The sequence below is a fragment of the Capra hircus genome, chromosome 3 (assembly GCF_001704415.2).
Source record: "Capra hircus breed San Clemente chromosome 3, ASM170441v1, whole genome shotgun sequence".
NCBI lineage: Eukaryota > Metazoa > Chordata > Mammalia > Artiodactyla > Bovidae > Capra > Capra hircus.
The window spans coordinates 69,682,607-69,698,141 of NC_030810.1; the positions used below are offsets into that span (position 1 = coordinate 69,682,607).

A 15,535-nucleotide genomic window follows, 5' to 3' on the forward strand; every position below is an offset into this window, starting at 1 on the left:
AATTAGACTGAAAATAATCCAAATTGGCTCCGAAATGCATCATTTAAACCAAGGCCTTAATAGGAATATAACTTAGAACATAATTAAGGAAGAAGATTTTATTTAATGCACTTCCTCTTGTTCAAGAAAGCTTTACCCTTAGCCATCAGCTAAATCTCTGTAAGTGCTTTTCTTTACCACCACACACTAAAAACAGACTAACCAGAAGGCACTCTGGTTTTAGAGGTGCCCCTCTTTACTGATTTCTAGTTATTTCTTCTTGAGCTCTTTACACACCTCTGAACCTTTGCATATGATGGTTTCTCTGCCTGAAATAGCTTTCTACTCTCCTTTTCCTGGCTAACTTCTATTCGTCCTTCAATAAAGAGCTTAGGCACCCCCACGCCCAGAAATCTTTTCATATTTCTAGGCTGTGGCACCATATGGTTCTACCACAGCATTGCCCATACTGACTGGCTCTCCCTACCAGTCTGAATTCCTTCACAATTGGGACTATGACTTTTATATACCTAGCATAGGACTGGGATGGAAAGGACTTTATAATGAACATTTAAATAACTGTTTTAGGATGCAGAAATTGAGGCAAGGCCTGAAGTATGCCTGAGAGTTAAAAGATGTCCAAATATTCATTGACTGAATGAATGCATGAATAGGCATCCTAAGGCCACACAGTTAATCAGTGGCAGAACTAGCCCTACAATCCAGGATGACCATTTCTCAACCACCTGCAGTAAGATGGACAGCAAAGACAAAAAATTCAGAAACAAGACTAAACTTATTAAATGAAAACACCCAAAGAACAACAAACAAAATCCAGAATGCTATTAAGAACCTGGTAAGTTGCATGGATATCTATTTTCCCCCTCTTCTTTATTTTATTAATGTGTTTAGCAGTAGTGGCACGACAGTGAAGGAGAAAGTCAGAGTTAGATGAAGAGTCGGGATAATCAGCCTTCAAATAAATGAAATAAATTTTAAAAATGAACACTAAAGTCTTGAAACCTGAGCACACAAATAAATTCCCTGGATTTTAAAATCATAGCTCATTTTGGTTGCCCCATGTAAGGTTGAATGAAAATCTTCAAGCACATCTTATCAGTGTCATTCCAAATGTCAACAAACAATACTGTAATCATGCTAAAACCTTATTGGTATCATACATATGACTGAAATGTCTTTAGGCATTTATATCTTATTTTCCTCATGTCTTAGATCTAAGAGTATACTATTAAATGGCCTCTTCATGAAAGGCTAAAAGGAAGCCTCTTTCACCCTTACTGAAACAATCCATTTCAGTTCAGTTGCTCAGTCGTTGTCTGAATCTTTGTGACCCTATGGACTGCAGCACATCAGGCCTCCCTGTCCATTCACCAACTCCCAGAGTTTACTCAAACTCATGTCCATTGAGTCAGTGATGCCATCCAACCATCTCATCCTTTGTCGATCCCTTCTCCTCCCACCTTCAATCTCAGCATCAGGGTCTTTTCAAATGAGTCAGCTCTTCGCATCAGGTGGCCGGAGTATTGGAGTTTCAGCTTCAACATCAGTCCTTCCAATGAATATTCAGGACTGATTTCCTTTAGGATTGACTAATTTGATCTCCTTGCAGTCCAAGGGACTCTCAAGAGTCTTCTCCAACACCATGGTTCAAAAGCATTAATTCTTCAGCGCTCAACTTTCCTTATAGTCCAACTCTCACATCCATACATGACTACTGGAAAAACCATAGCCTTGACTAGATGGACCTCTGTTGGCAAAGTAACATCTCTGCTTTTTAATATGCTGTCTACAGAGGAGCCTGGTAGGCTGCAGTCCATGGGGTCGCTAGGATTCAGACACGACTGAGCGACTTCACTTTCAATTTTCACTTTCATGCATTGGAGAAGGAAACGGCAACCCACTCCAGTGGTCTTGCCTGGAGAATACCAGGGACGGAGGAGCCTAGTGGGCTGCCATCTCTGGGGTTGCACAGAGTTGGACACGACTGAAGTGACTTAGCAGCAGCAACAGGTTGGTCATAACTTTTCTCCCAAGGAGTACTAACAAGTAACTATACAAACTGTCACTCTAGGCTTTATAGTTAGTTCCATTTCCTTTAAAAATGCTTAGTATTATCTGCCTTTATTTCTTATAACCCAAGTGGCATTTGACCACTCGGGTATATGCAGTTTCTTTGAAGTGGTTTCTTGTAAGGTATGTTTCCAATCTAACAGCCGCAGAGTAATTGCTGGGACCATTTATTTAGCAACTTAAAGATCAGTACAGTTGTCCCTCAGTATCCAAGGGAGACTGGATCAGGACCCTGTGGATACCAAAATCCACAGATGATCAAGTCCTCATATAAGATGGAGTAGTATTTGCATATAACCTGTACACATCCTTCTGTATAATTTAAGCAATAATTCCCTGGTGGCTCAGTGGTAAAGAATCCACCTGCTAATGCAGGAGATGCAGGTTCGATCCCTGGATTTGCAAGATCTCCTGGAGAAAGAAATGGCAACCCGCTCCAATATTCTTGCCTAGAAAAGTATACTTCCTACAATGTCTTGCACAATATCAGAAAAAATTCCATCTGATACAGCTTAATATTCAAGCCTGACTTTACACTTATAACTGGTTCTGTTCCTTGGCCAATGTCATATTATTTCTTGAGGACATTTACTTGGTCCTTTAATTCAGAGTACCAGATCCGAATTCCTAGTTCCAGACTGATTCTTTTTATAATTTAAATTTATTTAATTGGAGGCTAATTACTTTATTGTATTGGTTTTGCCATTCATTAACATGAATCCACCGTGGGTGTACCCGTGTTCCCCATCCTGAACCCCCCTCCCACATCCCTCCCCGTACTATCCCTCTGGGTCCTCCCAGTGCACCAGCCCCAAGCATCCTGTATCCTGCATCGAACCTGGACTGGCGATGCATTTCTTATATGATATTATACATGTTTCAATGCCATTCTCCAATGTTCATCGCAGACTGATTCTTTATTCTGTAAACTGTCAGTTCATCCAGATTTTGTCCTAGAAATTTTGTAAAGAAACCCTTCTAGAGGCATGTCCTACTTTAGTCAATACTTCTAAAAGGCTTCTTTCCTTGGTATCTCATCTTTTCTGGATTCTAGTTCCTTCTCGCCTTGTTTTATAGTTTTTCAGAAACTGATATTGGAGTATAGTTGATTTACAATGTTGTATTAGTTGCAAGTATACAGCTAATTGTTTTATATTTTTCATTTTTCTTTTCTAAGTGATTTAATTATTTCACTTTACCCTCTCCTACCAGAAACTTTTTTCTTCGTATTCTCACAATTCAACTACAATTTCCTAATGAAACTACCATCATTAGAAACATTATTAATCACTAACAAATCAAAATTTTTGTTTTACCTACAGCAACCAGGATACACAGATGTATGTGGTTGAGTAGAAATAGATTTAAGGGCCTAGATCTGATAGATAGAGTGCCTGATGGACTATGGAATGAGGTTCATGACTCATCCTCATGGAAAACAAATGCAAAAAAGCAAACTGGCTGTCTGGGGAGGCCTTACAAATAGCTGTGAAAAGAAGAGAAGCGAAAAGCAAAGGAGAAAAGGAAAGATATAAGCATCTGAATGCAGAGTTCCAAAGAATAGCAAGAAGAGATAAGAAAGCCTTCTTTAGCGATCAATGCAAAGAAATAGAGGAAAACAACAGAATGGGAAAGACTGGAGATCTCTCCTAGAAAATTAGAGATACCAAGGGAACATTTCATGCTAAGATGGGCTCGATAAAGGACAGAAATGGTATGGACCTAACAGAAGCAGAAGATATTAAGACGAGGTGGCAAGAATACACAGAAGAACTGTACAAAAAAGATCTTCATGACCCAGATAATCACGATGGTGTGATCACTCATCTAGAGCCAGACATCCTGGAATGTGAAGTCAACTGGGCCTTAGAAAGCATCACTACAAACAAAGCTAGTGGAAGTGATGGAATTCCAGTTGAGCTATTTCAAATCCTGAAAGATGATGCTGTGAAAGTGCTGCACTCAATATGCCAGCACATTTGGAAAACTCAGCAGTGGCCACAGAACTGGAAAAGGTCAGTTTTCATTCCAATCCCAAAGAAAGGCAATGCCAAAGAATGATCAAATGACCACACAATTGCACTCATCTCACACGCTAGTAAAGTAGTGCTCAAAATTCTCCAAGCCAGGCTTCAGCAATACGTGAACCGTGAACTTCCAGATGTTCAAGCTGGTTTTAGAAAAGGCAGAGGAACCAGAGATCAAATTGCCAACATCCACTGGATCATTGAAAAAGCAAGAGAGTTCCAGGAAAACATCTATTAATGCTTTATTGACTATGTCAAAGCCTTTGACTGTGTGGATCACAATAAACTGTGGAAAATTCTGAGAGAGATGGGAATACCAGACCACCTGACCTGCCTCTTGAGAAATCTGTATGCAGGTCAGGAAGCAACAGTTAGAACTGGACATGGAACAACAGACTGGTTCCAAATAGGAAAAGAAGTACGTCAAGGCTGTATATTGTCACCCTGCTTATTTAACTTATATGCAGAGTACATCATGAGAAACGCTGGACTGGAAGAAACACAAGCTGGAATCAAGATTACTGGGAGAAATATCAATAACCTCAGATATGCAGATGACACCACCCTTATGGCAGAAAGTGAAGAGGAATTAAAAAGCCTCTTGATGAAAGTGAAAGAGGAGAGTGAAAAAGTTGGCTTAAAGCTCAACATTCAAAAAACGAAGATCATGGCATCTAGTCCCATCACTTCATGGGAAATAGATGGGGAAACAGTGAAACAGTGTCAGACTTTATTTTTGGGGGCTCCAAAATCACTGCAGATGGTGATTGCAGCCATGAAATTAAGAGACACTTACTCCTTGGAAGAAAAGTTATGACCAACCTAGATAGTATATTCAAAAGCAGAGACATTACTTTGCCGACTAAGGTCCGTCTAGTTAAGGCTATGGTTTTTCCTGTGGTCATGTATGGATGTGAGAGTTGGACTGTGAAGAAGGCTGAGCGGCGAAGAATTTATGCTTTTGAACTGTGGTGTTGGAGAAGACTCTTGAGAGTCCCTTGGACTGCAAGGAGATCCAACCAGTCCATTCTGAAGGAGATCAACCCTGGGATTTCTTTGGAAGGAATGATGCTGAAGCTCAAACTCCAGTACTTTGGCCACCTCATGCGATTAGCTGACTCATTGGAAAAGACTCTGATGCTGGGAGGGATTGGGGGCAGGAGGAGAAGGGGACGACCGAGGATGAGATGGCTGAATGGCATCACTGACTGGATGGATGTGAGTCTGAGTGAACTCCGGGAGTTGGTGATGGACAGGGAGGCCTAGCGTGCTGCGATTCATGGAGTCGGAAAGAGTCGGACACGACTGAGCGACTGAACTGAACTGAAAAGTCCTGCATTGGATTACTATTGTTTTACTTTATATGAATGTGGTATATTATTCTTTTCAGAGGCAAAGAATGAATGGAAACATATCACTGGAGATTTTAAAAACATCTGGAAACAACTGCTGGAAGTTTGGCCACGGGTTAGATTACTTTTTCATTTAGGTCATTATAAGATATGGAGATAGTTCCCTGTGCTATGCAGTATGTCCTTGTTGCTACCTATTATACATGCAATAGTGTACATATGTTAATTCCAAACTGCTAATTTCTCTCCCCCTCTCCCTTCTTTGGTAACCATAAACTTGTTTTCTATGTCTATGAGTCTATTTTGGTTTTTAAATAAGTTCATTTGTGTAATTTTTAAAATTCCACATACAAGTGATAGCATATGATATTTGACTTTCTATAAACAGATTCTTGAAACAGTATATCAAATAGCTGAGCTAATTTACATAGTTGAATAAGTTTGTATTTCTTAATATGCATATATGAAAATGGGTTGACAATTTTTACTTAATTCTAGGTTTCTAGAAATGTCAGATTTGGCTAAGAAATCTCAGCTGCCTCTGTTTCCAGAAAATCATCTAATATTTAAAAGCTAAGATTTTAGCGGCAACCACTGGAAACTAAAGCAGAATTGAAGGGTCAAGTCAGACCACTTCCCCAGTCTCAGATCATATAGAAGTCTAAAACCTGAAGAAGAAAAGTATAGAATACAAAATGAGGATAGATTTCTCCTACCTAAAAATTGACTCTCCTCTGAGAGAGAGAATTAATTTTAATTCGATTAAACTCCTATGAAACTCTTACTTTGTCTACCATGAGACACCTGAACTGGTCGACAGGATTGGTAAGGCAGTGGATTGGAGTAGATCAGAAGCTACAGTGCCCAGGCAGTAGTTCCATCTCTGCCACTAAATAGCTACGCAACTTTGGGTAAGTCCCTTCAACTCTTGGGTACTCAGGTTCCTCATTTATTAAGTGAAAAACTAGATAAACTTTGAGAACAAGTCTGGTTAAAAAATATATATATGTATATCTGAAATCTGAGTTTTAAGTCTTTTACATACTGCTATTATTCCAGACATAAAATACTGGACACTGTTCAATAAACATTTTTTTAATTTTAATAAGATGAACTGCTTACCTGAGAAAATGGAACATGTTAAGAGTAATAAGTCATTTAAATAAGTCATTAAAGAATCTTTTTTTTATCGATAAGTGGAAATTGTAAGATTAAAAACCAGTGCTACACATTTCATTCAAGAGCCTTAAAGCAATTTTCATAAAGTACAATTATGCTCTATCATAGAAAGAGTGCCTAATGAACTATGGACTGAGGTTCGTGACGTACAGGAGACAGGGATCAAGACCATCCTCATGGAAAAGAAATGTAAAAGAGCAAAATGGCTGTCTGGGGAGGCCTTACAAATAGCTGTGAAAAGAACAGAAGTGAAAAGCACAGGAGAAAAGGAAAGATACAAGCATCTGAATGCAGAGTTCCAAAGAATAGCAAGGAGAGATAAGAAAGTCTTCCTCAGCGATCAATGCAAAGAAATAGAGGAAAACAACAGAATGGGAAAGACTAGAGATCTCTTCAAGAAAATTAGAGATACCAAGGGAACATTTCATGCAAAGATGGGCTCGATAAAGGACAGAAATGGTATGGACCTAACGGAAGCAGAAGATATTAAGAAGAAGTGGCAAGAATACACAGAACTGTACAAAAAAGATCTTCATGACCCAGATAACCACAATGGCGTGATCACTCACACTCACCTAGAGCCAGACATCTCGAATGTAAAGTTAAGTGGGCCTTAGAAAGCATCACTACAAACAAAGCTAGTGGAGGTGATGGAATTCCAGTTGAACTATTTCAAATCCTGAAAGATGATGCTGTGAAAGTGCTGCACTCAATATGCCAGCACGTTTGGAAAACTCAGCAGTGGCCACAGGACTGGAAAAGGTCCATTTTCATTCCAATCCCAAAGAAAGGCAATGCCAAAGAATGATCAAATGACCACACAATTGCACTCATCTCACACGCTAGTAAAGTAATGCTCAAAATTCTCCAAGCCAGGCTTCAGCAATACGTGAACCGTGAACTTCCAGATGTTCAAGCTGGTTTTAGAAAAGGCAGAGGAACCAGAGATCAAATTGCCAACATCCACTGGATTATGGAAAAAGCAAGAGTGTTCCAGAAAAACATCTATTTCTGCTTTATTGACTATGCCAAAGCCTTTGACTGTGTGGATCACAATAAACTGTGGAAAATTCTGAGAGAGATGGGAATACCAGACCACCTGACCTGCCTCTTGAGGAACTTATATGCAGGTCAGGAAGCAACAGTTAGAACTGGACACAGAGCAACAGACTGGTTCCAAATAGGAAAAGGAATAAGTCAAGGCTGTATATTGTCACCCTGCTTATTTAACTTCTATTCAGAGTACATCGTGAGAAATGCTGGGCTGGAAGAAGCACAAGCTGGAATCAAGATTACTGGGAGAAATATCAATAACCTCAGATATGCAGATGACACCACCCTTATGGCAGAAACTGAGAGCGGTAGGTTTGGGCCAATGGAAACAGTAAGAGACTTCATTTTTTGGGGCTCCAAAATCACTGCAGATGGTGACTGCAGCCATGAAATTAAGATGCTTACTCCTTGGAAGGAAAGTTATGACCAACCTAGATAGCATATTCAAAAGCAGAGACATTACTTTGCCAACAAAGGTCCATCTAGTCAAGGCTATGGTTTTTCCAGTGGTCATGTATGGATGTGAGAGTTGGACTGTGAAGAAGGCTGAGCGCCAAAGAATTGATGCTTTTGCATTGTGGTGATGAAGACTCTTGAGAGTCCCTTGGACTGCAAGGAGATCCAATCAGTCCATTCTAAAGGAGATCAGTCCTGTGTGTTCATTGGAAGGACTGATGTTGAAGCTGAAACTCCAATACTTTGGCTACCTTATGCAAAGAGTTGACTCATTGGAAAAGACCCTGATGCTGGGAGGGATTGGGGGCAGGATGAGAAGGGAACGACAGAGGATGAGATGGCTGGATGGAATCACTGTCTGGATGGACATGAGTTTGAGTGAACCCTGGGAGTTGGTGATGGACAGGGAGGCCTGGCGTGCTGTGATTTATGGGGTCGCAAAGAGTCGGTTAAATTTCACTAGCAACTCTGAGCAAAAGAAGCACGGCACAAAAGAAGATGTACCATAAGAAGTCATTTATAGAACATTTAAAAACTTAAACCACCGTATTAGAATTTGAGATCACAGTTATTTCTGAGGAGGAGGGTATGACTGAAGAGAGGTTGGGAGAGAGTATGAATGGAGCTTTGCAGTCTATCTCTTGGACCTGGCTCGTGGTTACATGGATGTGATCTCTGTGATAACTTACTACTACTACTTAGTAAGTCGCTTCAGTCATGTCTGACTCTGTGCGACCCCACAGACGGCAGCCTACTAGGCTCCGCGTCCCTGGGATTCTTCAGGCAAGAATACTGGAGTGGGTTGACATTTCCTTCTCCAATGCATGAACGTGAACAGTGAAAGTGAAGTCGCTCAGTTGTGTCCGACTCTTCGTGACCCCATGGACTGCAGCCTACCAGGCTCCTCCGGCCATTGGATTTTCCAGGCAAGAATACTGGAGTGGGGTGCCCATTGCCTTCTCCGTGTGATAACTTACTGAGCTATAAACTTGTCACCTGCGCACTTTTCTGTAATACTTCTATAGAAAAGTTTTAGAAGTTTGTGTTCTTTAGATTGTTCAATTTTTATGACTATGAACCCATAGGACTGCAGAATGTTAAGGATAATAGCTGGTGGACTCATTCTAGAAGGTCTCCATCATAGAAAGAGCAATGAAGAAACTGTTGCTTGTTCTTAGTGTCAGGAACAGGTGTGGCTCTTCTAACCAACTGGTCTGTTTTATCACAAAGATACTATGAAAAGTTTAAAGTGACCAGATTTCCCCTTTCTGCTGATTGCTGAAAACCTTATTTTTCGAGCCAAGCTTAAGGCCCATGAAAAAAAATGTGTAAGATACTTTTGTGGTATGCTATTCTGTATTGGTATTATTTAAGGGTCCATGTTTCATTCCTAGTCTTCTTGACTTTTTCTCACAAAATTACACTTTGCTTTTTTTTTTTTTTTTAATCATTTGCAAACTTCCTTTATCCTATCTGGAACAAGGCATGGTATTAGTGAATACAAAATGCTCTAATTCTTTTCTTTCTTTTAAAAAATATATGGTTTGGTTTTACTTCAATATGTTTGGTTTTACTTCATTCTTGTTTAATGCACTGTAATCTGACCAGAAGTCCTGACCCTAAATTCCAGCTTCTGCCACTTTCTGGTTATGTAACTTTAGATGAATTATTTAGTCTCACTGAGCCTATAAAGTGGAAATATCAACAATTTTCACAGGATAACTATGAAGATTAAAAGAGTTATCCAAAAGATCTATATCTGGTTTAGCAACTACCACGCAGAAAGTTTAATAAAAACAGGAATATCTTCTTTATATAGAAAAGCTACTAAAAAAATAAAAAAGAAAAGCTACTAAGTGATTAGACTAGAATTACTTTTGTGGGATTTTAAGGATATAAAGTACATTAAAACTATTTTATTAAGACATCATAAAAATTCAGCAAAGCTGTATAATGGGGAAATATTTAATTTTCAGTATAAGCGGACTATCTTCAGTCTGGAATAAATCTACCTAATCCTAGATCTACTAGAACACATCAGCACCAAGAAAAAGTTAAAGCATAAAATTTGTATTTCAAAAACATTTCCAGATCAGCTGTTTGGTGAGCATTTTCACAGGAAACAATACTGTAAATGACAGCAAGGCTTAAAAGAACCCAGAGAAGCTTTGTCAACTGATACTGTGGCTGAACTGTATGATTATACTTCTCAATATGTCAATACCTAAATGACTTCTGAGTACATTTCTTTTGGCTTCTAAATGAGATTAACTTTCTACTTCCTTCTATCTTCCTTTCCAGGCAGTTAGAACATATTCTTCGTTTGTCTTTAATGGTTAGCAGCTATAAGAAGATGGATCAAATGCTGAAGCAGACGGCTCATTCATTTCTGGAACTTATAGCTTTATGTCTTCTGACTTAAATGTTCCTGACGTCCAAACCTCCTGAAAAAGTTTAATTTTTCAAAACCCAGCCCAGATGCTGTTGCCATCTTATCCCACTATGTTTCAAAAGAGGCTATGTAGCATATGGGAATTAAGTGCATTGGTGGATTTAAAGTTATGTAGTCTAATCTCCTACCTCTATCACTGACTAGTATGGTCATGGGGAGTTATTTAATACCCAAGAACCTCAGTTTTATGACATGTAGAAAGTGAAGTCACTCAGTCATGTCTGACTCTTTGTGATCCCATGGACTGTAGCCTACCACACTCCTCCCTCCATGGGATTTTCCAGGCAAGAGTACTGGAGTGGATTGCCATTTCCTTCTCCAGAGGATCTTCCTGACCCAGGGATTGAACCTGGGTCTCCTGCATTGCAGGCAGATGGTTTACCACTGAGCCACCAGGGAAGTCCTTATGACATGTAAAGCATGAATAAGAATCATGCTACCTACTTCAGAAGTTTGCTGTAAAGATTAAAAGAAACAAAGGAAGTTTAATAGTTAGTACAGTGTCTGACACAGAATGACTACTGAACAAATGGTATCTACTATAATGTATACTTTTCATTATGTACTACAATTTCTTTATTTGCATGCCTATTTCCTTACAAATAGCTGAGAAAAGAAGAGAAGCGAAAGGCAAAGGAGAACGGGAAAGATTTACTGATCTGAATGCAGAGTTCCAAAGAATAGCAAGGAGAGATAACTAAGCCTTCTTAGGAGAACAATGCAAAGAAATAGAGGAAAACAACAGAATGGGAAAGACTAGATCTCAAGAAAACTGGAAATACCAAAGGATCATTTCATGTAAAGATGGCCACAATAAAGGACAGAAACGGTAAGGACCTAACAAAAGCAAAAGAGGTTAAGAAGAGGTGGCTAGAATACACAGAAGAATTGTACAAAAAAGGTCTTAATGATCCAGATAACCACATGGTGTGATCACTAGAGTCAGACATTCTGGAGTGTAAAGTCAAGTGGGCCTTAGGAAGCATTACAACAAACAAAGCTAATGGAGGTGATCAAATTCTAGATGAGCTATTTAAAATCCTAAAAAACGGTGCTGTTAATGTGCTGCACTCAACACGTCGGCAAATTTGGAAAACTCAGCAGTGGTCACAGGGCTGGAAAAGGTTAGTTTTCATTCCGATCACAAAGAAAGGCAATGCCAAAGAATGTTCTAAGTACCGTACAATTGTGTTCTATTCACATGCTAACAAGGTAATGCTTAAAACCCTACAAGTTAGGCTTCACCAGTACTTGAACCAAGAACTTCCAGATGTATAAACAGGATTTAGAAAAAGCAGAGGAACCAGAGACCAAATTGCCAACATCTGTTGGATCACAGAAAAAGCAAGAGAATTCCAGGAAAGCATCTACTTCTGCTTCATTGACTATGCTAAAGCCTTTGACTGTGTGGATCACAATAAACTGTGGAAAATTCTTCAAGAGATGGGAATACCAGACCACCTTATCTGCCTCCTGAGAAACCTGTATGTAGGTCAAGAAGCAACAGTTAGAACTCGACATGTAACAATGGACTGGTTCCAAATTGGGAAAGGAGTATGTCAAGGCTGTATATTGTCACTCTGCTTATTTAACTTCTATGCAGAGTACATCATGAGAAATGCTGGGCTGGATGAAGCACAAGCTGGAATCAAGATTGCTGGGAAAAATATCAATAACCTCAGATATGCAGATGAAACCACTCTAATGGCAGAAAGTGAAGAGGAACTAAAGAGTCTCATGATGAAGGCTAAAGAATTCCAAAAACTAAGATAGTGGCATCTGGTCTCATCACTTCGTGGAAAATAGATGGGGAAAAAAATGGAAACAATCACAGACTTTATTTTCTTGGGCTCCAAAATCACTGTGGACAGTGACTGCAGCCATGAAATTAAAAGATGCTTGCTCCTTGGAAGAAAAGCTATATCAAACCCAGAGAGCATATTAAAAAGCAGAGACATCACGTTGCTGACAGAAGTCCGTCTAGTCAAAGCTATGGTTTTACCAGTAGTCATGTATGATGTCATAGCTGGACCATAAAGAAGGCTGATCACAGCAGAATTGATGCTTTCGAACTGCGGTGCTGGAGAAGACTCCTGAGTCTCTTGGACTGCAAGGAGATCAAACCAGTCAATTCTAAAGAAAATCAGTCTGAATATTCATTGAAAGGACTGATGCTGAAGCTCTAATACCTTAGCCATCTGATGCAAAGAGCTGACTCATGGGAAAAGACCCTGATGCCTGGAAAGATTGAGGGCAGGAGGAGAAGGGGGGTGACAAGAGGATGAGATGGTTAGATGGCATCACTGACTCAATGGACATGAGTTTGAGCAAACAATAAGGAGAGAGTGAAGGGAGACAGTAAGGGACAGAGAAGCCTGGCATGGGGTTGCAAAGAGTCAGACAGGACTGAACAACTGAACAACAACAATCTCCTTTGTTAGACTGTGAGTCCCTTGAGGCTATGAATTATATTTCAATCTCCTCTATATTCAGTTCTAAACCCAGTGCCTAGTACAGAGTGGGTGCTGTGATGATGAATGGATCAAAGGACAGAAGGTGGGAAGATAGGGAAAGGAATGCACTTAAATTGGGACCTTGGGTCTTTTCTATGTCTGCCATGAGGACAGAACGTAGGGTTAGGAGAGGATTTAATCACAGCCCCTTCCAGGTCTGGGGCAGCAAGAGCTTCCACAGTGGCTTCTGTGAAGCTCTTGGCAGGGTTCAGTTCAGTTCAGTGCAGTTGCTCAGTCGTGTCTGACTCTTTGCGACCCCATGAATCGCAGCACGCCAGGCCTCCCTGTCCATCACCAACTCCCAGAGTTCACTCAGACTCACATAAGAGGCTTCAAATTAAAGGATTTCTATGGTAGGTAGGCAATACTAGGAGCAAAATTAGTTAGGTGGTAAGGGTAAGAATCACAGGGGTTGGGAGTCAGAGAAGGTGTGTAGATGGATGATAGTAAGCTGCAGAACATGAATATAAATCTCTAATTATAATGCTAACAGAGAGAGATAGGGAGCTCTTGTGACTAGGTCAACTGCAGAATTTACTTACAGGATATATGCAAATTCATGTGTCAAGGACAACACGGTTAAAATATGGCCATTAATGGATATTCTTAAGATTTTAAATATTGTTTTCTAATCTAAACTCTCTGTAAGTAGCACAGAAAAGATAGGCCACTCTGGATTAAATCCTGGCGCAATCGTTTACTATTTGTATCATCTTGGGGAAAGTTACTTAATTATTCTGAGTCTGTTTCCACATCTATTCAACTGAGGATACTACCATCATATGGGATTATTATGAAGATTAGTAATAATAAATATGAAGTGTCTGACACCATGCTTGAGTGACAGACCAATAAACAGTATATATTATTGCTACTTTATAGATTAACAATATATTCAGCCATTCATGAAAAATAACTTCTTTAATCTTCTTTACCATTTCATACAGACAGCTATGCTAAGTGGTCATAGCTGTTAGAACATGTACAACATTGCTATATCTTCAGGAAGATGAATCTGCAAAGCTGTTTCAATATTTCCTTCAACATTTAGAGAAGTACAAAAATCAGCTAACACAGTAACTATTAACAGTCACATGCTCAAATACAACATTAATACTTAAAAGTCAATTTGAAAGTCAAAGATTCTGGCAAATTCTAGCACACAAGCAAAAGTTAAGGTGGAGCAATTAGACTGACTTCAGTTTATCTGTTTTTTTCCCCCCACTGTGAAGTGCTATACACAAGAATGAAGAAAAAAAAAAATCAATAGAATAAAACGGTGAAATTTGTTTAAATCTCTCAAGAAGCTGGCCAATAAATAGTAATTTTTGTACTAAGTCAACTACAGCCAGTATCTCATTTTAAACTTTCACTTGTTTTCCCTTATGCTTTCTTTAGTTATAAAACTTTGAACAGGTGAATACTGTTTAAATTTACTCCAAAAACATAATGAAAATAAGTCTCCAACTGAAGACCTATAGTGGTTTCACAGTATCTAGCAAACTTAATCTCTTCTAGCTTTGAAGATTCACCATAAACTGATTCTATTCAATCTAACTTTATTTCCACAACTCAGTCACATTACTTCTTAATCAAACCTGGCCTCCTCTAAACTCCCAACCCTATACTCACTCTCACCTCTGTGTGCCTGTGTGGTTTCCTGCTGCTGCTGCTGTTTAGTTGCTAAGCTGTGTCCTACTCTTTGCAACCTATGGACCATAGCCTGCCAGTCTTCTCTGTCCATGGGATTTCCCAGGCAAGAATACTGGAGTGGGTTGGGAGTGTGGTCCCAACTATACTCATTCTCCTCTCTACTGTTTTCTAACTGGGACTTGTTTAAGCCCACGACTCTGGCCTATTCTGAATCACCCAATTAGCATCTTATCACAAACTGTTCTAAAATTAAAGATTGTTTTCACAAGCCACACCTAAAAATCTGACATTAAAGTTAAACCTCATGTTAACTATTTTCTGCCATTCCTGATGAGGAGAGAGTATCATTATTTTTAGTTAAGATATATTCCCTTATCACTAGATGTCAAAATTATAAATGGGAGATTTATTTATTTCAGCCGTAATTTTCTTTGAGAAAACCTTTTGAATGTAAGGAATAATCCCTACGGTTCTCAACAAGAATCTCTAGAATATGCTTACTTGTAACTTGTTTTTTCATGTATGACTATCAGATCAGATTATTAAAAAATTCACATAATAAGATTATACATCATCTTGGATCCCTCAAATGCTATCACAGCTGAAAAATCAGTATTTATAGGAAAGACCTACAAAACTTCGAGGCAAATTAAATTAAACCACATCTAAGAGTTATCATTTTTGTTAGCTTTTTTTTTTCTTTTCATTCAGAATTTACTTAGATTGACTGCCTCCAGGAGGTATTACCCAAAATACAGACTTTAACTGAAGAGTGTAATA

General features: G+C 39.1%; 1 protein-coding gene across 10 annotated transcripts in view; it reads right to left on the reverse strand.

Annotated features, from left to right (window-relative positions):
- EVI5 (ecotropic viral integration site 5) overlaps nucleotides 1–15,535 on the reverse strand; it is a 224,730-nt gene that overhangs the window by 18,343 nt on the left and 190,852 nt on the right. The gene's annotated exons all lie outside the window — the stretch shown is intronic.